The sequence below is a fragment of the Globicephala melas genome, chromosome X, assembly GCF_963455315.2.
Source record: "Globicephala melas chromosome X, mGloMel1.2, whole genome shotgun sequence".
Classification (NCBI taxonomy): domain Eukaryota; kingdom Metazoa; phylum Chordata; class Mammalia; order Artiodactyla; family Delphinidae; genus Globicephala; species Globicephala melas.
Genome location: NC_083335.1, coordinates 95,681,485 through 95,707,673, shown reverse-complemented (window position 1 = coordinate 95,707,673; position 26,189 = coordinate 95,681,485). Strand labels below are relative to the sequence as shown.

The 26,189-nt window shown below is 37.3% G+C and overlaps 1 pseudogene; it reads right to left on the bottom strand.

Annotated features, from left to right (window-relative positions):
• Positions 1–974: 974 nt before the first annotated feature.
• LOC115848367 (serine/threonine-protein kinase MRCK beta-like) lies at positions 975–25,965 on the bottom strand (annotated as a pseudogene).
• Positions 25,966–26,189: the final 224 nt, after the last annotated feature.

Below are 26,189 nucleotides of genomic sequence, written 5' to 3'. Positions count from 1 at the left end.
ATCACTGCTGACCAAGGGCTGTGGGGCAATATAGAGGAGTATGTTAGATGATTCCACATGGTCAGTGCTGGGTTACCAATCATGGCATCTTCATTCACGGCCAGGGAGCAGTGTGGGTAGTGAAATGTCCCATCATCTGCTTCATGGCTCCCTTGGGCTCTGGCCACCTTCTAGCCCCAGGAGTCCTCTAAGACCCCTGGGATATTCATTGGCTAAGAATGGGTATTTTTATGACAGAAATCAGAAGCTGTGGGAGTGACTGAGAAGCAGAGAATGCAGCCAGACTTCCCAATAGCAAGGAGTAGTGAAACTTCCTGATTGTGATGAAGGATGGACAAATACACGCAAGGGACCCGGAAGAGTGGGCTAGGAGGTAGGGATGACTATAAAGCCCACTGTTGGTGGGCCTCTACCCATGACTAAAGAATTGTTAGAAAGACTTCTGCAGCTTAATGTGCAATAGCTAAGTGAATAAAAATACCACAGACTAACCTCTATTTTGCTCTGTCTTCAAAATTCTGGTGTTCATGAGAATAGTAAACACTTTCTTATTGTCCTAAGACTTCAGGAAAATAGCTTCAGAAAATAGGAAAAATTATATTGTCTGAGGCATTATCCAGAGAGGTCACATTGTATATAAAAAAGTTTCCTTCAAATGAGACGTGGAATCATCCACAGGCATAGTTGAGCACAAGCCCTAATAGGTATCTCAGTTTGTTCTGAATAGGAGGTAGACTGAATGGTGGCCTTTTAAGGGCAAACGTAACAGTGTTGCCTCGTAGCTGTGCAGAAGAATGGATCTTGTCTACCACTATTGAGCAGTATGACCTAAAACTGATCATTACAATAATATAATAAATATTTTCTTCCTTTTCATATTTACAAATCAATTCCACATTTCCTTAAACAATAATAAAGGTTCAGCATCAGCCTTGGCACTGACCTGGCCATGAGGGGCCATAGATCAAGAAGCTTCAGGTGTCACAGGACAACTGCTGCAGGCCTTCTAGTGGGAGCTGGCTCTTCTAGGGAAGGGTGGACCTCAGTGGGCTGCTGAGGTTGGAGTTGAGTGTTTGTTGGAATATGAATGAAGCTCTTCGTCAAATTCCTGGTCAGGATTAGACTGCTTCTCAGAGGTGTGGACACTCCCATCTCTGAACCATTCAATGAGAACCTTGAAATGTACATCTTGTTTTTTTCTGGACTGAGCCTACTGAGAAAGATTGGCTGGAGCAGGACCTAGCCTTTCCTCCAGTGAGGGAAGCAAAACATTCAGAATGAGAGGCATGAGGACTTGCATTCCATCTCTAGGCCGCATGTGAGTCATTTAATTGAAATTGGCTAGGTTGATATAGTTTTGGAGCTCATTTTGGGTCTCTAGGCATTGCTCACCCACATTGTAATCTCTCTTGCTCTGGAACTTTTGCAAGTATCTGACACCCTTAACATCTCCAGAGGACTTGTTGTTAAAGTAGATTAAGCATGGAAGCTCACAGTTGAGGAGGTTTGATGGTATATAAAGAGTTTAGTGGTCTTATCTTTCTCAGACCAGTTATTTGGACCCATTCCATAGTCTTAACATCATCATTAAGGTGTATTGATATCACACTCACTGTATACTGTGACATGGAGAGAGCAGTAACTATAAGTAACTATAGTTTGAGGGCCATATTAGCTCCTGCATGCTTGACCTTTGATGTGAGTCTACGTGCAATCCCATATGGCTAAAGCAAAACAGGTATTCCTCATTATTGAGCTCCACAGAACAAATGTCATCAAAAGATTACAGTGAGAGGAACATAACTGAGGGGCTGCTGGAATTTACCAGGCTTAGACATTGCCCATCTTCATGGATACTCAACAGAGAGAACCCAGAAGAGTAGCCAACACAGAGCTTTTCCTTGAACATTGTCATGCACTGTACAGTTCCTGGAGCCACAGTTTCATTGAACTGTCTGTGAGAAGGTTTAGTTCTATGGATTTCGTAGCAAAAGATCAGGCATTTCACTGCTACAAGCAGACAGGTTGAAGAACTCTTCCTATGTGTTGAACTTAGGATGTCTAGGCAGCCCTTTATTTCTGGAAGCTTGATGTCAGACTCCCTTCCACTGCCTCAAAGGAAGAGTATGGATAAAATGGAGCATGGTCCTGATAAATGGAATATTTATAAATGGAATATTTCCTGCCATATCAATAAACAAAGGATGTCACAGTCACCAATGATTGCAACCCTCCAACGTGAGCTGGTGAGCCCTGAGGAAACTGAGGGCTGAAAAGAATACCTGCCATCTAGCAACCATCAGACTGCAGCCACTCCCTGCGGTGAGCCCTGAGGAAACTCAGGGGGTGAAAATACAGGCCCTAGATAGCTAAGGTGCATATCAGAGAAATGATTTCAGTGAGTCCAGGCCCTTGCATCTTCCCATACATAGAAAAGCGCTAAATTCCTTAACTTGAGATATCTGGTTTTCTTTATTTAACAGTAATCGTTTGACCTTCCCAATTACGTGCTCTTTATTGCAAAACTCCTATATATCCTGGCCCCTCCCTTCGCCTCCTGGGCTGCAGCCCTCATTTTGCCCCAAATAAAACTTAACTCACAGCTCTCACGTTGTGCATTTTTTAAAAGTCAACAGTCCTAGCAACAAAGCTATTCCAATAACAGAAAAGCGTTGTAGTTTTCTTTTTGGGGAGAGAAAGTTCAGTATGGTACACTTTCTTACAAACAGTAGCTTGAATGATCACATCACAGGTAATCTCTATTATGTACACACTTAGCTTTAAACCGACTGCAATCTTAGATGATTTTCCATAACAGGTGTCAGAATTGCTTTAATAAGAGACAGTATCCTATCATAGGCTTCTAGTGGAATATGCACAACATGATTTTTCAGTCTGTTTCTATGTAGGATAGATTGGAGTCCTTCTAGAAACCTAGCCAATTTCCTCTTTTCTTTCTCATTTTCTGTTAGAATTAGTAAAGAACTAGTCTTTAAGTTGTACTTAAGAGAGAAGCTGTCACCCTGAATATACAAGGAATATCAGCTCGGATCACGTATAACAGCTAAAGCGAGGATAAAGCTCATCAAAAACTCCTCACCTCTAAGATGCAAGATTGGCTCACAATAACTCCAGGCTGGGTGGGTTTTCCTTCAGGCAAATCATACAAAGAGTAGACAGTTATATACCAATACATAAATCTTTGTCATCCTTTCTCCACACTGGTATGTTTTGCACCTTAAGGTAAACTTTGTAGGGTGTTCCTAGGCCTTTCTGCACATCTACTTTAAGAGGCCCCTGGGACTGCCTAGAGGTTGTACAGACCTTGGGAGCACTGTCTTTGTGGGATACACACCTCCAAGCGATAGCCTTGTTAAATTAGTCCAACCATGAGTGAGGTGCAATGGCTACAGCAAGTAGGACTGGAAAACAACTTGATGCTAAATCAATGACCTTTTGGCTTTGGTTCAACCAATAAGACGGCCTGTGTGGTGACAGTGGCACAGCAGCTGGCCTTTGCTGCAGCTGAGACATGTCTTCTTGCTGTTCTGGGCTTATGGGCATGAAAATTGATGGGGACACTTCCGGGTTTGGAGTTTGTGTTTCTTACTAGCTCAGCTAGTTCTAAGTTTCAAATCAGTGCAGGAGATGCAGTGTTGAAATAGTTAAAAATAGAATCACAAGAATCTAGAGTTTTGAGTTCTGTATTTATTCTAAATTTATCTCGTTTTATTCAAAATTTCCATATCATCTAATAATTCTCTCCTTGTTGCTTCAGAATCCTTTAGTTTGCTTCCAGAAGAGAGGTTTGTATTTAAAAGTTTCTCAGTTAATTTTGAACAAGTTCCTTGGCCTGGTTGCTTACCTCAAAAGCAGACTGAAAGCCCTGCAGACATGCTCAGCTTCTTACTATGATGGCCTTTCCAAAGTGGATCCAGCATTCATGATGCCAAACTAGACCTTTTCGGTTTCAAACTCTTTGGTCATTTTAGAAACAAGAGCTTCAAAATACTGCTGGACATCTTTCTCATTGCTGATCCAATTCATGGTTTCTGCAATCTAAGCTTCCCAGCAGGCCGCCTACTTGTAGCTGCCAAATCCATAACCTCAACTTCATATTGTGTATTTTGAGCTCTTAGGTTATCTGCAACAGGTCAAAGCCTTTCATTTTCACCAGTAATTTCTTGTTTTCTTCGCACCTCATTACACTTTCTTTTTCAAAAATACATCTTTCACCGTGTCTTCTGCCTCTTCCATTTCATTATGACATTCTTGTTTTTACTTTTGTTATTTCTCTTTTAATTTTTTTTTTTTTTTCTGCAGGATAAGCTGATGGCTCTCTGAATCACACACCTTGTTTTTTTGCATTTTTTGCTTGTTTGGTTTTTGTGGGTTTTTTGTTTTTTGTTTTTTTTGGCTTCTAAGACATAGAACATTTCATGTCCAACACATTCCTTTATATAAAACAAGACTTTCTCCTCAAGTTCAGATTTTATTTCAGAAATCTCTTGCTGGTATTCTGAAGTGGAACCTGGAATTTAACCTCCTTGGCTCGTTAGGGGGACCTCAAGCTCACTTTCTGTTTGTTTAGAGAGGTTCTCTCTGCTTTCATGAGGCTTGTGTTCCTGTGAAGCCTCAACAAAAGTATCCTCAAGCTGAGCTTCCAGGTCTTTCCTGAACATCTTGGTTTCAGAGATTTCCTGTTCCATGGAGTTACTTTTCGACATGGCCACTTCCATCTCTTCCTCTTTGTCATTAAGCTTTCAGGAAATCTTCTGCTTCTGCAAGCCATGCATGCTTCTATCTCTGAGAATTCCTGCAGGGTCAGCTTTTATTGCTGATGGGTATCTTTGTGGTTTTTTGGCTTGGGATTTTGGACTGTCTGAAGGTTCAACCAATTGCTTCTAAAAAATCTTATTTTTCCTGCCTCATGATGTGGTACTGGTTTTCTAGGCCTTTCAGTCTAGGTGTGGATCTTCATGTTCTTGGCAAAGTGTTACTATATTCTCAAGTTGTTGCTTGAGCCTAGTTGAATCAGCTATTTATCCTTTAAATATATACTTTATTCATTTAATTTTTTAATTTCCTTTTTCTTGGTTTGAATTTCTATGGCATGAAGTGAACAATGTAGAGTCTGTGCATTCTTGTAACTTCCTATTCAGTTCCAGTTTCTCTTGGTCTAGTTTTCATACTCGTCTTTCATCCTTCTATCTTTAATTCTTGACTGCTATAGACCTGGCTGGTTTTTTTGGCACTGAAGTCAGGGCAATAAACAAGAGAGAGGAGCCCCTGCCCTCATGGAGCTTCTGTTCCAGTGGCTATAACAGAGAAAACAACAACAAATAAATAGGTAAATAATATGATATAACAGTCTAAAAAGGAAAATAAGTGAGTTCAAGGAGAAAGAGAGTAAGGGATAGCTCTGTGTGGCAGACAGATAAGGCATCCTGCGGATATATTTAAGCAATTGGCTATTGTGAAATTTAATGAGAATTCCTTTAAAAGTGCTATTAACAGTCCCTGGCTAGTTGTAATAACTGAGTCAATGTTCTAATATTGTCATTAGTAATAGGATTTCAGCTTTCCAGAATGATCTCAATGGCTACTATAGAGATATGGGCTTTTTACTATTGAGAGTATTATTGGGTCCACCCTGGATTATAAGAGACACTGTCATAGGGACAGAGAGTTTGGGCAGGAAGGGAAGAAGGGCCAGAGGCAGGAATGCAATTCATGGGGAGTGAGGAGTGCTTTGGATAACCTCCAAATCATTTACATTGTGTTTCAGAATTTGTTTTTATGTTGGAAAAATGTATCTGATTTGGGAATGCACCAAGATCACATGGTTTAACAGATGCCAGAGTGTTGAAATCCCCGATTTTGCACTGTGGTTTCCACTAAAGACAAGGGAAGGAAACATTATATCCTGAAGGAGCATGTAATGATCAGAATGAAGTCTTTCTGCCTCCTCCTATTTTATAATAAGTTCACTGCCTGAGTGGTACTTTGGTTAGACCTTACAAAGGACTCAAGTAATATCTCTGGGTGATTATTTTTAGCAGAATTCTAAAAATTCCAAAGAAAGCATAATATTTTCTGATAATTAACCCCAAACCTAGGGTGTTTTCACAATTTTGAAAAGTCAAGAGTTGATTTCAGCTGTGTGTTTCAGGTACCATGAGGGTAACCTGAATTAGGAGTGCCTCCATGTTAAAATGCAAGCACAAGTCAAGTGTTCATAATTAGCAGAGGGGAGGTAAGAACACGAAGGTTTACAACTCATTATATTCTTCATCCCACAGACTTTTAAGATATATTCATTATATTGAAAACAGCTTATATAATCCCTACATTTTAGTACCCAGGTTTCGAGTGAGTAAATGTAGACCAAAAGAAAAATTTGAGGTGTTTTTTAAGAGAACTAAATAAGTTATTGGAAAATAAAATTTAAAGTAAATGATAGAATTCTGGATTATTTGACTAGATAATATAAAACATATATATGGGATGGTTGTTCAGATAATAACCGTTTTCCCATTCTAGAGAAATGGTCTCAACTTTGGCTTGGCTGGACATTGGAATCACCTGGGGAATTTTAAAACTACAAATGTCGGGCTTCCCTGGTGGCGCAGTGGTTAAGAGTCTGCCTGCCGATGCAGGGGACGTGGGTTCGTGCCCCAGTCTAGGAAGATCCCACATGCCGCGGAGAGGCTGGGCCCATGAGCCATGGCCGCTGAGCCTGCATGTCCGGAGCCTGTGCTCTGCAATGGGAGAGGCCGCAACAGTGAGAGGCCCACGTACTGCAAAAAAAAAAAAAAAAAAAAAAAACTACAAATGTCTTCTTGCTACCCCAAAATGCTGATATTAATGATCTGAAGGGTGACCGAGAGTGCTGAAAGTTTTAACTGCTTCCCAGATTTTTCTAATGGAAAGCCAAAGTTGAGAACCCTTGCTCTAGAACACTGGTTCTCAAACTTTATCATGCATATGACTTACCTGGAGGGCTTGTTAAAACAGCTTCTGAGTCCCACCTCCTGAACTCCTGGTTTAGCAAGTCTTTGGTGGGACCTGTAAATTTGCCTGCTGAGATCGCTAGTTTGAGGAGAGACTTTGAGCTTGTTTGAAAGAGAATTTCAGGTCCTACTCCAGATCTAAGGAATCAACAGCATCTGTATTTTAAAAATATCCCTGGGTGATTCAGGTTCTCAGTAAAGTTAGTGAAGCTTGAGGACCTAGAAAGACTGGATAAGGGAAAATGCCATCAGGAGGGATTAGATTAAACATTTTGGCAGAAAGTGACATTAGAAATGATGTTGCTCTGGGACTCTTTAGGCTTGATACATATCTTTATAACATTAGAGTAGATTTTGTTTCTGCTACTCATAATTCTGTCTTTGTATATAAACTAATGAAATACAAAAGCAAGTATTACTTAACTTTACCCTTCAAATAACTCCACGTTGTAAAGCATATAGTCCCCAAATTACAGAGAAAACAGAAACATTATTAGACTATTTACCTCTTATACTTTCAACCAGCTCTTAGATGAGCGAAGCTAGATTTGAAATCACGTTATTATATCTAGTACAACATTTTGCCTCCTTCTAACTTTTTTATCTTAATAAAATTTTATAATAGCTTTAGATGTGCAGAAAAGTTTTAGAAATAGTACAGAGAGTTCCTATACCCCTCACACCTAGTTTCCTCTATTGTTAGCATATTACATTAGTATGGTACATTTGTCATGACTAATAAATGTATATGGATACATTATTGCTAACTAAAGTTTCTACTTTTTCGAGATTTCCTCAGATTTTTCCCTAATGTTATTTTACTCTTTGAGGATCCTTACTGGGATCCCACATTACATTTAGTTATCATGTCTCTTTAGACTCCACTTGGTTATGACAGTTTCTCAGATTTACCTTGTTTTAGATGAGATGACCTTGACAGTTTTGAGGAGTACTTGTCAGCTCTTTTGTACAGTATTCCTCAATTTGGTTTTGTCTAATGCGTTTCTCATGATTAAACTTGAGTTATAGATTTTGGTGTAGAAGACCACTGAGGTAAAATACCATTATCATCCCATCATATCAAGGGAACATGCTATCAGCAGGACTCAGTGTTAACATTGATCACTTACCTGAGATGTTATCAGGTTTCTCCACCAGAGTTACTTTTCCTCACTTTCTATACTGTACTCTTTGGAATGAAGTCATTACACTCTGCCTCCAGTTAAGGAGTGGGCTTTAAGTGCTACCTCTTTGAGAGCCCTGAGTATTCACATAAATTATTTGAAATTGTTCTGCAAAGGAGATTTGTCTATTTTCTTTAGTTTACTTATTTATTTGACCATTGACTATGATCTTTCTTTATTTATCTGACCATAGTCCATTGACTGTGGACTCTTGGATATTTATTTTATACATTGGATTATAATTTTATACTGCTTTCTGTATTTTCTTGCTCAAATTGTTCCAGCTTTGTCTATTCAGAACTCTTTATTTTTTTGATTCCTTTGTCCCTTTGACACATCCTTATCTTCGTGTTTGTTTCTGAGAATTTCTATAATTTCTATCACTGCAATATGGTCCACAGTCACTGTGTACATTTCTTGTCCCAAGCCTAGAGTTGGCCATTTCTCCGAGGAGTCCTGGTTCCTTTCGTTTGAGAATGTTTTTATTTTTTGGAGAATGGGTGCCAGGTGTGCTTATTGCAACTGGTGTGTCAATGCTTCTAGGCCCTCTCAGCTGACGGAGCAAGGAAATATATGTGTATATACGAACCCCTACACATATACATCCCTATAAGTACTTGTGTATGTATCCATCCATATCTGTATTAAGCTAAAACATGAGTTCTTTCTGGTATCTTCAATTCTAATCCAGTACCACGAGTCATTCTAACCTTTCCCCATTGCTTTTCTGTAACCTCCCAGTCCAACAATGAGAGACCTGTATCCATCATTTTCCATCTGTTTATTTAATTGTTAAATTTGGTTTACATGTATAGTACTTTCAGTGTTGGTAACCTGCACCACTATGAGAACCAACTTTATCAACCAGATTTTTTACTGCTTTTACATGACCAGTTTACTAAGAAACTTGTATAAAATTATTTTTGAGTTGTGAAAATCCATTACTTATATAGTAAGACTTCAGTGTTTTAGTGGATTATGTTCCAAATGAGGGACCAATTAGAGATGCACAGTAAGAATCATATAGGCAATGTTTGGTAGATGACAGTGAACTAAACTCAGGGACGGTTTTCAGCTGACACAAAATGATATATATTTGCCAGTGGATAAAATCTTGACATACTTCTTTGTTAGTCGGTAACTAGCCTCTGTCCTTAGTGCCCACACCTTATGCCTGGGCTGTCTACCCACTCCCTCTGGACTTCATACCTACTCAAGACCTAGTAACCAAAGGCTTAATACCTGGCATAGTCAGGATTCTTCGGGGTCCTATGCTATTTATCTATTTTTCTATAGTTCCCTTTTACATTGGAGGATTTATTAGCATTGGAAGCTAACTATTCTGAATATGACCCTTTTCCATATGATACATGATCATGTTTCCAAAGACATAGTAGTTATATTTCTAATGCCATCAGGAGCAGTGGCCCTGCACATTCACAGTTGGCTGGTGTGCAGTAGCTTCAGTGTCATTGACAGCAAAGCTGTCACTAAAATGTCTCCTCTATGAATTTCTTGCCACACAACTCTTGGGTTGTGCCTAATTTAATTACCCACTCTAAACTAATGTCATTAGTGCTTTCCCTATTCATGGGTGAGATATATTTTAGCAGAATTCTTGGACTTTTTCTTAAAAAAATATATGACACAATCTTGTTCATTTTGGAGTTGCTGGTGTTAAGGTACTGGATTATATAAATTTTTTCTGACTTTAAAACACATGTAAATGGAACTTTGCACATATATTTTAATATGTTAATAGGGAGTTTAAATGATAAATAATTAAATTATAATTTAGACTTCATTTGTTGATATGATAATTAAGTATTCTGTTCTGGTTTTAAAGTTAAAGCAGTGCTTAAAAGTCTTTATCATAAAAGTGTAGAATATTATGTTTATGAGAAGTATATTTTAAAATATGTAAATCTGACGTTAAAACTGAGAATGTAAAGCTCTTAATTATATTTACTGTTTTCTTATATGGCAGACATTTTGTCATCCTTGTTGTAGAATCATAAAACTTCTGGATGCATAATAAACCTTCTTATGCTTGTCTCATTAATATGATAAGGCATTGCCACTCAAATGGAAATTATGCTATTAAAAAAAATGTCAGTGCATACCATGGTATTTCTGCAGGGTGCATATGGGTATATTGGATTGGATTCTAGTATTTATTAAAGTATTTTAAGCATTCCTCTTCTAGATACTTTACTGTTTTTGAAAGAGGAGGAGCCTGCATCACATAGAGCAGACCAGCAGAAAATGAATCAGACCCAGATTTAAACCACTTGGAATGCACTCAGGTGGGCAACAGCATAGTAACTGTAATGTAGGCAAAGTAATATCTAGTTCCTGGGGAGGAGGTCAAGATGGCAGAGTATAAGGAGGTGGAGCTCATCTCCCCCCACAAACATATCAAAAATACATCTACATGTGGAACAATTCTCACAGAATACCAACTGAAAGCTGGCAGAAGATCTCTTATACAACCAAAGCTACAAGAAAGATGCCCACATAACTGGGTAGGACAAAAGGAAAAAGAAGAAAAAAAAGGTATCATGATGGGACCTGTGCCCCTGGAGGGAGCTCCAAAAGAGGAAAGGTTCCATCACCCTGGGACCCCCTTTGCTGGCTAGGAGGTCTGCTGGAACAGATAGGGAAATGGAGTGGCCTGGGCTTTGCTCGAGAGGAATGTGCAGGTGCTAGCTTGCTGGCAGGTGGGATAGAGAGGGATCAGCACTGATGGCTGCCACATCGTTGTCACTCTTCCTAGGCCAAGACATGTGCCTGCTGGTGCACACAGCAGCTGGGTGCTGAACCTCAGGCTTCAAAGGACAGATCTGTGGAGAGGACTCGGTTTGGCTGCATGGAGACAACCTGAACGGCCTAGTGTGTGGTCTGGGCCACCATTGCTGGTGCACACCAGATAGAGTGCGGGTCTGCCACAGAAGTGCCATTCTCAGCATGCTCCCAATGAGGTGCAGCTGTGGCAGTGGTGGGCTTTGGGTGCCCATATACACTGGAAGTGGAACTGACAGCTAAGCCAATTATCAGGGCTCCCACAGTGTGGGCAGGTCCAGGGGCGGTGCCAGCAGCAGCAGACCTTGTGGACACACACACTGGGTGGTGGATGATATCACAGAATCACATGTCCCCAGTGGACAGCTCCTGGGAAGGAAAACACAGTGGCTCCTTTCCCAACAGGAGCACTGTGGTCCTGCCTACCTCACACCACAGCTTAGAAGTAGATCTGGGGGCTTCTACTTCAAAAACTGGGGAGCAGACCCTGCCCCCAATAAGACTCTGACAGCCACAGACCAAAGAGGATGCCCTGCCCAACATCCAGTGCAGATACCACAAAAGCCAAACACACCCCCTATCAAGGGGACAATGGCCAGCACACGCTGAGGAAAGACATGGCAGGCATCCATACCAAAAACAACCCTCTCACCAAAAATATTGGACTCACACAGTCTACACAGGGATGCTCCCACATAAAAACAGCCCTTCAAGACCATAGTAGGTAATTGTTTCTCCTCAATTCATAGAGTCAGAGAAAGTTCAATAAAATGAAAAAGCAGAGGAACTACTCCCAATTAAAAGAACAAGAGAAGTACCCTGAAAGAACAAACAATGAAACAGACCTCTCCAGTATACCATACTCTGAGTTCAAAAAGGAGGTAATAAAAATGCTAAAGGGATTAAGAAAAACTCTTGATAGCAATGCAGATCAGGGAATTCCCTGGCGGTCCAGTGGTTGGGACTTGTATTCAGTGCTCTCACTGCCGGGGCCCATGTTAAATCCTTGGGGAACTAAGATCCCACAAGCCATGCAGCATGGCAAAAAAAAAAAAGAAAGAAAGAAAAATGCAGATCACTGGAACAAGGAACTAGAAACCATAAAGAGGAACCAATCAAAATTAGTCAAGTCAATTGCAGAGATTAAAAACCAAGCTAAAGGCAATCAATAGGAAATTAAATAATGAAGAAGAATGAATAACTCGTCTGGAAGATAGAATAATGGAAATCACCCAATCAGAACAGACAGAAAGACAGATTTTTTAAAAATGAAAGCAACATATGAGAGCTATGGGATAGTATTAAGCATGCCAACCTATGCATAATAGGGATCCCAGAAGAACAAAAAAGAGAAAGGGGGATTGAAAATGTACTTGAAGAAATTATGTCAGAAACCTTCCTAAACCTAAGGAAGGAAACAGATATCCAGGTACAGAAAGCACAGAGGGTCCCAAACAAAATGAACTCAAACACACCCACACCAAGACATATCAAAATTAAAATGGCAAAAGTTAAAGATAAAGAGAGGATTCTGAAGATGGCAAGAGAAGAGTCAGTTACAAGGGAACCCCCATAAGGCTATCAGCTGGTTTCTCTACAGAAATTTTGTAGGCCAGAAAGGAGTGGCATGATATATTCAAAGTCCTGAAAGAGAAGAAACTGCCACGTAGGATACTCTACCAAGAAATATGATCATTAAGAGTAGTAAGAGAGAATACGAATTTCTCAGATAAGCAAAAACTAAAAGGATGCAGAAATACTAAACCTGTCCTAAAAGAAATATTGAAAGGTCTTCTCTAAATAGTAAGGAAGCAGAAATCTATAGGAAAGGGAAAAACACAATAGTAAAGGCAAATATATTAAAAAATGAAGATCACTTTAATAAGCCAGTGTGTGGATTTAAAAACAAAATAAAAAAATTTTTGTAAAAGGAATTATAACTACAATGAACAGCAAAAGGATAAACATAACGATGTGAAATAGGACAGCAAAATCACAAAATGTCAGGGGGGAGTGTAAAAAATGCAGATGTTTTAGAATGTGTTGGAACTTATATGATTACCAGTTTAAAGCAAGTAGATATAGTTATGGGTTAACATACTTGAAAATCAGGGTAATCACAAATCAAAAACATAAAATAGATTCACAAAAACCAAGAAGAAAGGAATGCAAGCATAATATTGATAGAAAAGAAAACCATCAAACCACAAAAGAAAAAACAAAAGAAGAAAGGAACAAACTACAAAATCACCTGGAAAACAAGATTTAAAGTGGCAGTAAATACATACTTATCAATAATTACTTTAAATGTCGATGGACTAAATGTTCTGATAAAAAGAGAGTGGCAGATTGGATAAAAAATAAGAACCTACAATATGCTGTCTACAAGAGACCCACTGTAGGGCAGAAGTGACACACAGATCGAAAGTGAGTGGATAGAAAAAGATATTTCATGCAAATGGAAATGACAAGACAGCAGGGGCAGCAATACTCATATCAGACAAAATAGACTTTAAAACAAAGTCCACAAAGGAAGAGATCCATAAAGAAAGACAAAGAAGGATAGTATATAATGATAAAGGGATCAATACAAGAAGATAATATTATACTTGTTAACATATATGCACCCAATATAGGAGCAACTAAATACATAAAGCAAATGCTAACAGACACAAAGAGAGAAATTGGCAGGAAGAAAATAATAGTAGGAGACTTTAACACCCCACTGACATCAATGGACAGATTTTGCAGACAGATCAATAAAGCAACAGAGATCCTAAATGACATAATACACAGTTGATCTTAATTGATATCTACAGGACACTATATTCCAAAAACCCCAGAATACACCTTCTTTTCAAACATGCATGGAATATTCTTTAGGATAGACCACATAGTAGGACATAAAACAAGCCTTAACAAATTTAAGAGCATAGAAATTATTTCAAGCATCTTTTCTGACCACAATGGTATGAAACTAGAAATCAACCACAGAAAGAAAAATGAGAAAAAGATTATGGGAGACTAAACAACATGCTACTATAAAATAAATGGGTCAATGAGGAAATCAGAAAATATCTGGAGACAAATGACATTGAAAACACAACCTCACAAAATCTATGGAACACAGCAAAACCAGTTCTAAGAGGGAAGTCCATAGCAATACAGGCCTTCTTCAAAAAACAAGAAAAATTTCAAATAAATAACCTAACCTGCCACCTAAAATAATTAGAAAAATAAGAACAAACAAAACCCAAATTCAGCAGAAGGAAGGAAATAACAAAGATCAGAGAAGAAATAAATAAGAGATAAAAACAATAGAAAAATCAATAAATCCAAGAGTTGGTTTTTTTAAGGGATAAATAAAATTGACAGACCTCTACCCAAGCTCACCAAGAAGGAAAGAGGAACCAAATAAAATAAGAAATTAAAAAGGAGAAATAATAACTGATACCACAGAAATCCAATAACTGGACAAAATGAACAACCTAGAAGAAATGTACAAGTTTCTAGAAACATAAAGTCTGCCAAAACTGAGTCAAGAAGAAACAAATAATTTGAACAGACTGATCACTAGAAGTGAAATAGAATCTGTAATTTAAAAAAACTCCCTACGAACAAAAGTCCAGGAGTCTATGGCTGCACTGGGGAATTCTATCAAACATACAAAGAAAAACTTATACCTGTCCTTCTCAAACTATTTCAAAAGATTGAAGAGGAGGGAACATTCCCATAATCATTCTATAAAGCCACCATCGCCCTAATACCAAACCAGACAAAGACATTACAAAAAAAGGAAATTACAGGCCAATATCTTTGATAAATATAGATGCAGAAATCCTCAACAAAATATTAGCAAACCAAATCCAATAACACATAAAAAGGATCATAAAGCATGATCAAGTTGGCTTCATCCCAGAGTCACAAGGATGGTTCAACATATGCAAATCAATTAATGTGATACACCACATCAACAGAAGAAAAGACAGAAACCACATGATCATCTCACTAGATGTAGACAAACTATTTGATAAAAATCAACATCAATTCATGATAAAAACTTACCAAAGTGGGTATATAAGGAGTATATCTCAACAGAATATAAGCCATTTATGACAAACTCACAGCTAATATAATACTCAAAGTTGAAAAGCTGAAAGTCTTCTGACCAAATTCTGGAACAGACAAGGATGCTCACTTTCAACACTTCTATTCAACATAGTATTACATGTCCTAGCCACAGAAGTCAGACAAGAAAAAGAAATAAAAGACATCCAAATTGGAAGGGAAGAGGTAAAATTGTCATTACATGCAGATGACAGGGTACTTTATGTAGAAAACCCTAAAGACTCCACACAAAAACTATTAGAACTAATAAATGAATTCAGCAACATAGCAGAATACAAGATTAATATACAGAAATCTGTAGCATTTCTTTACACTAACAGTGAAATATCAAAAAGAGAAAGTAAAATAATCTGTTTAAGATTGACCAAAAAAACAACTTAGGATAGGAATAAACCTAACCAAGGAGGTGAAAGACTTATACACTGAGAACTATAAAACATTGATAAAGGAAATTGATTCAAAGAAATGGAAAGATATCCCATGCTCTTGGATTGGAAGAATTAATATTGTTACAATGGCCATAATACCAAAAGCAATCTACAGATTTAATGTGATTTTATCAAATTACCCATGACATTTTTCATAGAACTAGAACAAATAATCCTAAAATTCATATGGAACCATAAAAGACCCAGAATTGCCAAAACAATCCTAAGGAAAAAGAACTAAGCTGGAGGCATAACCTCCCAAGACTTCAGAGGATACTACACAGTAATCAAAACAATGTGGTATTCGCACAAAAACAGACATATAGATCAATGGAACAGAATGGAGAGCCCAGAAATAAACCTACACGCCTATAGTCAGTTTATCTTCAACAGAGGTGGCAAGAATATACAATGGAGAAAAAGTCTCTTCAGCAAGTGATATTGGGAAAGCTGGACAGCCTCATGTAAATCAATGAAGTTAGAACACTCCCTCACATCATTTACAGAAATAAACTTAAAATGGTTTAAAAACTTAAGTATAAGACACTATGCCATAAAACTCCTAGAAGAGAACATAGGTAAAACATTCTAGGACATAAGTCACAGCATTATTTTCTTAGGTCAGTCTCCCAAGGCAAAGAAATAAAAGCAAAAATAAACAAATGGGACCTAATCAAACTTACAAGCTTTTGCACAGCAAAGGAAACCATCAACCAAATGAAAAAACAACCTACAGACTGGGAGAAAATATTTGTAAACGATGTGACCAGCAAAGGGTTTATTTCCAAAATATACAAACAGCTCATACAGCTCAATAACAAAAAATAACGCAATCAAAAATGGGCAGAAGACCTAAAAAGACATTTCTCCAAAGAAGGCATACAAATGGCCAACAGGCACATGAAAAGATGCTCAACATTGCTAATTATTAGAGAAATGCAAATCAAAACTATAGTGAGGTGTCACCTCACACGGGTCAGAATGGCTATCATCAAAAAGTCTACAAATAATAAATGCTGGGGAAAGTGTGGAGAAAAGGGAACCCTCCTACACTGTTGGTGGGAATGTAAATTGGTACAGCCATTATGGAAACCAGTATGAATGTTCCTTAAAAAGCTAAAAGTAGAGTTACCATATGATCCAGCAATCCCACTCCTGGGCATATATCCAGAAAAGATGAAAACTCTAATTCAAAAAAATATATGCACCCCAATGTTCATAGCAGCACTGTTTACAATAGCCAAGATATGGAAGCAACCTAAGTATCTATCAACAGATGAATGGGTAAAGAAAATGTGGCATATACGTGTGTGTGTGTGTGTGTCTGTCTGTCTGTGTGTCTGTGTCTGTGTTTGTAGTGGAATATTACTCAGCCATAAAAAAGAATGAAATATTGCCATTTGCAGCAATATGGATGAACCTAGAGGTTATCATAAAGAGAGAAATAATTCAGACAGAGGAAGACAAATATATCACTTACATGTGGAATCTAAAAAATAAATACAAATGAACTTGTTTACAAATCATAAACAGACTCACAGACATAGGAAACAATCTTATGGTTACCAAAGGGGAATGGGGAGGGGGATATATAAATTAGGAGTTCAGGATCAACAGATACATACTACTATATCTAAAATAGATAAGCAAAAGGATTTACTGTATAGCACAGGGAACTATATTCAATATCTTGTAATAACCTATAATGGAAAAGAATCTGAAAAAAATGTATATATGTATAACTGAATCACTTTGTTGTACACCTAAAACTAACACAGTATTGGAAATCAACTATATTTCAATGCTTAAAATATTAGAAGACAAAAAGTAAACAAAGCCATACCTGGTTCTTATGTGCCATTCTACGATATGTGGATTAAAAATACATTTTTAAAATATGTAAAGTGAGCTAAGTACATCTAAGGAACACTACCCCATAGCTATAAGCAACTTTTGAGTTATTCAGAGCTGGCTTAAGGATTAAGAAGAGCAATACTCTGGGATGTTTTCATCTTTTGGAAACTCCATTCATTCATAGTGCAAACCCAGAATGTATTGAATATTTATATTTGCTTTTAAACATATCCTGGCTTCTAGGTTTGTTCATTCTGCATTTCAAATTCCTCCAGATGTGTTACTTGGTTTTGTTGATCCATTATTAGTAAAAAAAAGAGTCAGCTTTGTTCGGATACATCAGGTAGGGCCTATTGGGGTCTTCCTCCATTGACCACTGAGATTAGCTATAAACCTAATGTCTATGTGTTTTGTCTATGGCTTTTGATTATAATCTTGGTTTAGGAATAATGTAGGGATATATTTATGCTAAAATCCCAATTCTAAACTCCCAGAAATAATTTCACATTGGCAAAGAAATTTCCAATCACTTACAAATTTATACTTAGTGGAAACCATACTAATTTTAATTTTCTACTACAGAGGAGTATGAATTAAGGACATCTTGGTTTACTGTCCGTCTGTTGAATTTTTTTTTGCTTATTTTTAAAAGTTTTTTTCCTTGAAACAACATAGAGAAAATGACTCAAAACATTTTAACAAATCATATTGTCAAATAAACCCTCCCGTATCCACAACTCTTGTCAGGAAATAGAACATTACTGGCACCCCATATCTCTACTGTATATCGCTTCCCCATCAAACATGCTTTAAATTCTATAGTCATTGATTATAATTATTTTTTCTATAATTTGGGGCATTTCACATTAGAGAGGTAATGTATTAGTCAGGATTTGATGGATACGTGTCATATATTTGTCCAAGCTCACAGAATGTATAACACCAAGTAAATAAGATAAACTGGACTTTGGGTGATTATGGTGTATCATCATAGGTCTATCAATTATAATAAATGTATCCTTTGGTAAGAGATTTTGATAACAGGGGAGGGTATACATGTTTGGAAGCAGGGGATATATGGGAAACCTCTGTATCATCCTCTTAATTTTGCTATGAAGCTAAAACTGCTCTAAAAAAAATGTCAATAAAAACAAGAGTTCATTGGCATTTTGTGCAGAAATAGAAAAAAAAATCCTAAAATTTATATGAAATCTCAAAGGATCCCAAATAGCCAAAAGAATCTTGAGAAAGAACAAAGCTGGAGGCCTCCTACTTCCTGATTCCAAAACATATTGTACAAAGCTACAGTAATCAAACCAGTATAATACTGGCATATAGACAGATAAATAGACCAAAGGAACAGAAAAGACAGCTCAGAAAGCAACCCTTATATCAAGCGAGCTTTGAAAATGCTGCCATTGACTAAACAATTGGGAAAGGATAGTCTTTTCAACAAATGGTGTTGGGAAAACTGGGTAAACATGCAAAAAAAATGAAGGGCTTTTATCTTACACTGTATAAAAAAATGAACCCTAAATCAACTGAAGACCGTAAGAATTGAATGTAAGATTTGAAACTATAAAACTCCTTGAAGAAAAATAGGAGAAAACCTTCATGACATTGGAGTGTGCAATGGTTTCTGAGCTATTACTCCAAAAAGTACAGACAACAAAAGCAAAAATAGACAAATGGGACTACATCAAAATTCATAATTTTTGCACAGCAAATGAAGTAATCAACAGAGTGAAAAGTCAGCCTAAAAAATGGGAGAAAGTATTCACAGACCATCTACCAGATAAGGTGTTAATATCCAGAATATATTTTCAAAACTTCTGCAAATCAACAACAGAAAACCAAATAATCTGATTTAAAAATTGCCAAAAAATTTTAATAGATGTTTCTCCAAAAAGGATAAACGGCCAAAAAAATATGAAAAAATGTTGAACATCACTAATCACTAGGGAAATGCAAATCAAAACCACAATGAGATATCACCTTACACCCATCAGTATTGCCACTGGTTTAAAAAAAGAAGTTTCATTGAGGACGTGGAGAAATTGGAATTGTGCACTGTTGGAGGGATTGTAAAATGGTGTAGCCACTATGGAAAAGAGTATGGAGTTTCCTCAAAAAATAAAACTACCATATGATCCCACTTCTTGGTATATATCCAAAAGGATTAAAAACAGAATTCTGAAGGGATATTTGTTCACCCATATTCATGCAGCATTATCCATAACAGATAAGATGTGGAAGCAACCCAAAAGTGCATTGATGGATGAATGTATAAAGAAAATGTGGTATATAAATAGAGTAGAATGTTATTCAGCCTGAAAAAAATAATTCCTGGCATATGCTACATGATGGACGAAACCTGCAAACATTATACTAAGTAAAAAACTCAATCACAGAAAGACAAATAATGCATGATTGCACTTCTTTAAGATATCTAAAATAAACTCATTGAAACAAAGTAGAATGTTGATTGCTAGGGTATGCGGGAAAGGGAAACAGTTGTTCAATGGGTATAGAGTTTGGGTCATGCAAGATGAAAAAGTTCTAGAGATCTGTTGTACAATACTGTGCACAGAGTTAACAGTACTGTACTGTATGCTTGAAAATTGTTGAGGGTAAATCAGTGTTATGTGTTTTCTTTCACAATTAAAAAAAAGTTGATTAGTGTGGAAGACATGAGCTGCACCTCCCAGTGCGTCTTCAAGGTAGGACATGTTGTCCAACTATGTGGAGTGTTGTCAGCTGACTGCCTCTATTTTTCACCTCCTACAAAGTCTGTCTCAGCCACCTAGCCTGAAGTTACGTCCTACTCATGCAGCCTCCTGTGAGGCTGAAGGTTACACTTTGGGGGGGTCCTTGCTGATGACTACAAACAATCTTTTCTGGTATTTCAAATTTTTCTTAAATGAGGGTGTCAACGCTCTCTTCATCTGTCTGTCCATCCTTCATGCATCCTTCCATCCATCCATCCATCCATATATCTAATTCCATATTGCATTCAAAATTTCCAAGTAACTTTTATGTGCTGTGTGCTGGTCTCTGCCTTCAAGGAATTTCTAACCAGATGGAAATGATAAGATTTTGAAGAACAAAGTGACTATGAAGGGAGAAAATGCAGAAGTCAGAGCAGTAAATAAACTCTACCAGATTGATGCTGTGAAGAGGTACAGGATCTACAGGAGTGGGAGTTAGAATGAATAAAAATGGGATGGATGGAAAAAAAGAGTCTTTTTAAAATTTATTTATTTATTTTTGGCTGTGTTGGGTCTTCGTTTCTGTGCGAGGGCTCTCTCTAGTTGCGGTGAGCGGGGCCACTCTTCGTCGCCATGCGCGGGCCTCTCACTGTCGCGGCCTCTCATTGTGGAGCACAAGCTCCAGACGCGCAGGCTCAGTAGCTGTGGCACACGGGCCCAGCCGCTCCGTGCCATGTGGGATCTTCCCAGAGCAGGGCTCGAACCCGTGTCCCCTGCACTGGCAGGCAGACTCTCAACCACTGTGCCACCAGGGAAGCCCAAGAGTCATTTTTGATAGAATAAATAATAGGATTGATGACAATGTAGGACATCTAAAATCCTCTGAAAGAACTAAAAAAGCATCATATATGCATGTGAGTAGGACCCTATGCATTCATAGACCAATCTCTGTAGCTGGCTTTAAACCTCTGAAAAATTTAGTATTTAAAAAAAAGACCTTCAAGTCTTGATAACGCAAGTCACGTTCTGTTTCTAATCAGTACATGGTTTCAAAAATGGTAGGACTTTTTTCTTGTTTGTTGTGATTAATGAGTATTTCTTATATTTTTTTTGTTAATAACATACCATATATCTTACTAAATTCCTAAATAAAACCGTTGTAGTGAGTAGTAAAACTTCAAACCTTATCTTTCAATTGTTTGAAATGGGTGTACAAATTGATTTTTTGTTGTTGTTTTGCGGTACGCGGGCCTCTCACTGTTGTGGCCTCTCCCGTTGCGCAGCACAGGCTCCGAACGCGCAGGCCCATGGCTTACGGGCCCAGCCACTCCGCAGCATGTGGGATCTTCCCGGACCAGGGCACGAACCCGTGTTCCCTGCATCGGCAGGCGGACTCTCAACCACTGCGCCACCAGGGAAGCTCTGATTTGGTTTTATATTCTTTTTGATGCCTCTCTTTCTCCCACCTGTACTCTCTGTTATTCTCTTGATAACTGTTAACTTCAGTGTTTAAGTGATTATTTTCCAATTTCTCAGTTCAGCAGTAAATCTTAGCTCCATGATTTTAATAACCTATTCCCTGTAGCCATGAGAGTCAGTCTCCAACTGGATTTTGTAACCATTGATCACTTGGGTGTTTGTAAACTTTCACATCTGACCTTTTTCAGTGACTTGCTAGACTTAGTGCTTTCTTATAATTATCAGAAAGGTCTACCAAAAAAAAGCATCAATTGCCGGAAGTTAAATTCATTTCACCCCTGTTGAGATGCAAAATGTAGTTAAGAATTCTAATTTTGGGCTTGAAGGTACAGTGATCTTCCATGCACTTTAAATGATCTTTATCTCAGTCTTACATAAACTAATGGGATCCTCCTGTGCTCTATCCTAGCCTTCATTCCAACTGAAGAGCAGTGGTTTCATACTTTTCAAGTACTGCAGACTCTTTTAACCTCAAACCATTTACCAGATCCTCTACATGAGAAAACATATGACCAAAAGTTACTTTAAATTCAGCATCTCTTTAAAGTAAAAATTTCATTTTATTAACTATTAGAGCATACATTGACATCTGTAAGATTATGTTTAAAAACATGTGTTAGGGGAACTTCCCTGGTGGTGCAGTGGTTAAAAATCCGCCTGCCAAGGCAAGGGACACGGGTTTGAGCCCTGGTCGGGGAAGATCCCACATGCTGCGAAGCAGCTAAGCCCGTGCACCACAACTACTGAGCCTGTGCTCTAGAGCCCACGAGCCACAACTACTGAGCCCATGTGCCACAGCTACTGAAGCCCACATGCTTAGAGCCTGTGCTCCACACAAGAGAAGCCACTGCAATGAGAAGCCTGTGCACTGCAACGAAGTGTAGCCTCCACTCGCCGCGACTAGAGAAAAGTCCGTGTGCAGCAACGAAGACCCAACACAGCCAAAAATAAATAAATAAATTTATTTAAAAAAAAAAAGTTTTAAGCAAATTGTTTGTCAGACTGTTTGATGTTCATAAGGCAATACAGAACCAAAACTGTTTGCTGTGTTTCCACTGCCCCTCAGGTATCCACAGCCCAGGGATCAGGAACTGTTTTCAAAGATGATGGAAATCTGCTGATAATTTTACCATTGCAAGTCTATAATTGACATTGAGCAGAGATATTTTGGATACATGTCACTGACCTCTTATTGGAAAGCAACAAAACAATGCAATACAAACATAGTTTGTCTATTTTCCTATCATTGGCCTTACATCCAACGGGAATAGTCTGGAAAAGATCATTTATCTTTTAAAAATTAAGTGAGATAAGGCTGCCTTATGCTATACTTGGCACATCGTAGTTCCCAGTTAATTTTATTTTTTAATCTCCCTTCTAAGCCACTTCTATATGGTCAGGAGTCCCTGGGTAATCCCACCATCTGCAATTGTAGTCCCTCTGAAACTGATGCCAGACCATCTTCTGGCTTCTCAAGCTGACCAAGCTGCTGGAGTCATTTGTTACAGCCTAACTGATCTCATTCCCTTGCTTAGGCATCAACATTTAACCTTCAAGCTACAAATTTATAATCAATACATCTTTAGCATTGCTCTAATCAATGAGAACACACACATGGTGGGATTTCAGAGACATTTGACTGAATGGTTGGGAAATGTATTTTAATAGGGGTTTCTATCAGGGGGAGCTCTATTATGACACAGAAGTCAGTGACGACTTGCTTTAATAACTTGTTAAGCCTGCTCTGACCTTAGCCTGTGCTACTGTTTGTTCCTAAAAGCTTCTTCAACAAAATAGCTTGATTCCAGGTATTTCAGGTGTAACTATGACTTCTTTTTGTTATGTTCATTAAAAAATCCAAAAATCTTCTAAGAGATAAAAGGGGGATATTCTATAAGTATTACCTAGCCTGTGTTTTAGCTAGATCATGCCTGCCTTAAAATAAAATGCATTATGCATATGAAGGAATAGTTTAATGAAAATGAGCTTACTGTGTTCATATGAGTTTATGTCAGCACAGAGGGAGCCTTAGTTTTAGGTTACCAGCAGGATACTGATATTGATTCACATAATATATTTACTGGCTTTTGCCTGTGCTCAGAATTCTTTGGGATTAACCATTAAAGATGTAAGGATGCAAACAGAAGAAAAGCTATTGGATCATACAGTTTACAAATAATTTTCAGACTCAGCTTTATTAGGTGTCATAAGGCTGATCATGTTACCAGAGCAGTCTACCATAGATCACATTTCTACTCTTTGGGCATGAAGGCAGTACTATTTAGTACTGTCTTAAAGTATTCTATATAGCTTTCCAAATACTTAAAGTTTAGATTTTGCCTTTGTATCTCTCTGTAATGATAGTTATTTACAGACAAAGAAAAAATTTGTAAATTTAGAGTGTACACATACACCTACATAAAATACATACACATACATATGGGGTTTCGCCCAAACATAAATATGTTTAGGGATTGGCAATTTCTCCTTTTTGTCACGTTTCATTCCTAGAAACTACATTTTGAACTTTGTTAACAATAGATTATAGTATTTTTCTCCAGGAACGCTTTCTTGAAAAGAAAATATATATTGGTAGATATTAATCAAAGGTAATGTTTGAAAATACTTAAAATAGGCTCTATGATATCCAGGTTTCTCAAATGTTTTATAGAAATTGCAGTTTATGCTTATTTTACCAGATTATTGGGTATCCAGCAACTGAGATGATTCATGTGAAAATAACATATAAATTTAAGTTATTGCTAAATGGATATATATTTCTATACTTGATGAATATCTACAGATCTCTTATGTGATCTAAAAAAATAATTCTCTGCCCTTATTTTGCTGTGATACAAATCAATGGAAGACTTTCACTTATGCAACATACTTCAGTGGATTTAGGAAGTTTTAGATTAAACCAAAAATCTATATTGAGGCACTAAATTAGTTAATGTATATTAGCTAGAATTAGTAATTTTCATAAATAACAGTGACTTTACGGCCTGCAGATAACATATATTCTGAGTTATTGCAGTACCTAGAAGAGTAGCTATAGCTCTACTCTGTTTTTTCCTCCCACTAAAGAAGGGATATAGAAAGATAAATGAGTGAGGGTCACATTATCATCAGGAATATTTGAGCCTGCTTTGATTCTTGAAAATAAATGAAAGAAATTAAAACTCTGGGACTTCATTCCTCATTAACAAAATGAATTGTGATAGAGACATTCTAATGTTTTACATCATGGATGAATTCTATCATTATAAATATACATTACTGCACCCAAATTAAAATTTACTTGTCTCATCAATTGACCTAACTTAAATATACTATCTATAGTAAGCATTACATATTTAAATAAACATTAATTAACACTTGTGTGTGAAAGTAATTTTGCATGTGCATATTTGCTGCTAGTTATTAAACTGAGAAATATCTTAAATAAATGTGAGTAGTACAGTCTGCTTTAGAAAGCTTCCTGAACAAAATTTGTTTTCTGTAATAACTTTCTCTGAAGCAAAGACAGTCATTCAAAATCATTCCATTAATTTTACATTTTTACTTAAATAGTAGATGGATAGTAATAAGCATTTGTTTTGGATGGTGATGTTGGTGGTAGTAAATTTCATAATATAAAGCATTTTCAAAGGGTTGACCCAGAATTTTTTCTTTTCCTTCTCCTATTTATGAGTTTATTTAGCCCTATAGAAAAACTTGTGGTGTATCAATGAAGCAGTGTTAGCAGTGAACTCTCCATTAACCATTCATTGCCACTGCTGGTTTTGTCACCCTTAATTTTTGGTTGAGTTGCCTTGTGGAGAAAGTTTAGACACACAATCATATTAAGACTAGAGGTTTGCTCCTAGAAACCACATCCTGGAGCCTTGCCCCTTCCTCTTGCTCTGACCCTATTTCTATGAATTAAAGCCACGTTCAGTTGAACTTCTTTTTGAACACAAGATCTGTCTTTCATTAATTTGTATAGGAACAGAACTGTAGTTAATAGCAGAAAGATATAAAGAATATCACAATGTTATGATACATATTTTCAGTAGGCCATCACAGTACTTTATATGCTATTGGAAAGCAATAAAATACTGCAGTTACTAAGCCCTTTATCACAAATATTTACTATAAAGCTTCAAAATTTCAACCCTAATCCTAACATAATTTGGAAAGACAAGGATAAGGGTCATTATCTTCACTAATGATGGGGAAAGACAGATATAAAATTTGAGTGTTATTGTTACCCAGTTAATGACTGAATGATAAATGGTGAGACTTTACATACCTTCTCTAATGTGTTACATATACTCATCATGTCATTAAACTTCAAAATCATGGTGCTTAAAATCATCATTGGCATTGTATCGGTTATTCTCTACTGTAAATTAAAATTTTTTGAGTGATTGATGTTTGTTTTTACCTTTAAATGATGTTTTTGTTTGTTTACTTTCCCCTCATAGGAAAGATAGTGACTTCTTTCCTACAATCTGGCAATGAGGAGAAATGGAAAATAGAATTAAGACAGTATTGTGTGCCGGGGCCTGGGGAGAGGGATGTGGTATTTATGTGTGCATCAAGTCTGTG